The following is a 3058-nucleotide window of genomic DNA, read 5'->3' as shown; positions in this document are numbered from 1 at the left end:
TAGTGCGTGGAACGTACGTACCGATCCATAGATAATATAATAGAAGCGAGGAACGTACGGCCCCGATCCATATATAATATAATTGTCTTGCGAGGAACGTACGGCCCAATCCGTATATAATATAATAGTCTTGGGAACGTACGGCCCAATCCATATATAATATAATAGTGCCGGAACGTACGGCCCGATCCACTATATATAATATAATAGTGCCGAGGAACGTACGGCCCGATCCATAAATAATATAATAGTGCCGAGGAACGTACGGCCCGATCCATATATAATATAATAGTATATAAATGCATGTAAGACTCGTAAAAAGGATACTCTGAACTCCTCTGGTGACACAAGAAGTTAGTATGATAAGTCTCTGGGAATTTTGGACATAAAACATAGGAGGCCAAGGATACAAATATCTCTACACTATCTAAGAATAGTCTTTGGAACTCGTTTGCTCACTGTGTTCATTCATATGATAAGGATCATGCCAAAATGAAAGAAAGGGATAGTATTAACATACCTGAATCTCCTCGTCTCCCTAATGCTTTCAAAAGCAGTCCACAATACAATTCAATCTACATTAATACAATAAGGTCCATGATTAACACCGTAAAGAGACTTAGTCGAATCTCGACGTTAGTAACTTCTCTATATAAATTTGGGCAGCATCTCCCCTATAACATTGACTTCCTCCAACTCCACATATTAACAACAATAACAACAACTAGAGCAACACAACAAGACCAACAATAATAACTACAACCTCTCTTACTACTCCATGGACCCAAATCATCAGCACACGAGAGTCTACACAAAACAACCCGATATACACTAATATACAATGCCTCTATATAAGCTACCAAACCCCCACCGATCTCCATATCATAAGAAAACAACTCATAACCAACCTATATACATTAACTACAACTTGAACTCAAGTCTTCCTATCACCGTCCCGTGAGTTCTCAATAAATACATTCCTTAAATACTTATACGAGCCCGTACGACATTGTCGATGATGAACCGAACTTTGGTTGCCTTCTTAAAAGCTTCCCTTTCACCTTCCTTAATATGATGTAACCTTCGACTTACTTAATGCCAAAAACTTGTCGTAGCCAAATTGCAATCCGTATACAATATTTCTCTAAACTTCGTGTTGTACCTTTCAGCAGACCAAACATCCCCTTTTTTTTTTTTTCAAACACAAATCTCAACCTTACTTAGTCCATGAATGAGATAACAATAAGTAAATTATAAATTAGGCGGAGGGATAAGTGTTTTTAAACTCAAAATTGTACTTGCCTTGAAAGAATTTCATGGAGAAAATGGAAAATGGATGTTCAAATTATTGTTGCTGCTCATTGTGATCTTAAAATGAAAGTGAAGAGCAACAACGATCTTTTGGTACATATACATCATGATATATATGGATAAAGAAGACAAATATCTCTTATAATATCAAAAGGTAAGCGGTGGCGCAATTTCCCAAAAATACACGTGTTGATTTTTGTGGAACAAGACTAATGATGTTTTAAAAATGTTTAATAATAATTATGGATAAACTGCTACATATTCCTATATTATAATACTAATAAATCACTAATAACTTTTCAATTTAAGACAAACGCTAACATTCCATAAAACAATTATTACATTAAATAAAATAATATATTTTATCATATTCTAATTTTCTTTCCAATCCCATATCAAAAGAACAATTTTTTTTGTACCAATAATTCTCAAAAGGTTAAAAAGATAACTTTCTTTTCTTATAAAAAACAATTCCTACCTTTATAATAAAGAAACTCCCATTTGTGAATTACCTCATATCATGTATATAATTTAAATCATATCCAAAAAGTAGTAGCAATTACAACTATATAAAATCATATATATCAATTTTTCACAAAAATGCTTCACTTAAAAGAAAATACTATATCAATGATACATATAACGGTTTCGAAATTCGTCAAACTTATGGGGTCTTACATCCATAACCTCATGTATGACGTGAATCCTCCGAATCCATATTGATCATTCGTGACGTATCTTAACGTAAACGTACGGCATGTTACACAAGCACTCTAGTCAACAATATCAATAAAATGAACACCCTTACACCTTGCCCCTTTCTAATGGGTGAGTGCTTACTAGGTGTAAATCATCCTAGCATTGGCCTTGGCAACCATAAACTATCAATTTATAAGGTTGTTAAATCAAATTTTCTCTTTCAAGCAGTTTTTATGGTCAAGCTACCATCTTTATGAAACCATACGTTTCAATTCACTTAGTTCATGTCTCTAACAGTTCAATTCTTGATCAGAAAGTGATAACCCAAGCCTTTAGGTGATAATCACACAATAATAATCACAACCCACCAACTATTAAAGGTCTATTAAGTTCTAGGGTTTTTATTCCCAATTCACCATTGTAGAGCCATTAGAATGCTGAAAATCTTAGGGATGAATGCGTAATGAAAGAAGGGATGGTTGAGACTTAGCTCTCAAGAATAGTCTTGCCCTAGCTTTAGAATTTCTCCCTAGGTACTCCGTGGGAACTATTTTGGAGTTTTATGAATAAAGACTTCGGAACTAAGTGTTTAAAATCCGGGATTCTATACCCATCGACCGCTGCGGCGGTCATTACGCTGCTACAGTGGTCTTGCCCGCTATAGCGGAACCAACAAAATGTTTCCCTCTGCTGTGGCGAGCCTGGTTTCGCTTGGCCAGTTCCCGCCATAGCGGATACCTAATTTTCATCTGACCGCGGTAGTGAGAGGCCTGGCCCCACCGGTGGTCCCCCGCAAGCCGGTACCACCGAGCCGCAATTTCGCTAATTTCCACAGTTTTTCACTCTACCACCCAACACTTCATCTGAGGCCTCACAAACAAAAACAAAACATGCACATTAATGTAAAATCACCATACAGATTCACCCATGGCCTCAAAATCCCCAACGGGGGTCTAATTTCCTACGTCACCCCCCAATGGACTCAACACAACCAAACAATAGTCACAAACGAGGCAAGTTTTCAGTTCATAAACTTTCACGTTTGAGT

The sequence above is a fragment of the Lycium ferocissimum genome, chromosome 2, assembly GCF_029784015.1.
Source record: "Lycium ferocissimum isolate CSIRO_LF1 chromosome 2, AGI_CSIRO_Lferr_CH_V1, whole genome shotgun sequence".
Lineage (NCBI taxonomy): Eukaryota > Viridiplantae > Streptophyta > Magnoliopsida > Solanales > Solanaceae > Lycium > Lycium ferocissimum.
This window is presented reverse-complemented; position numbering follows the sequence as displayed.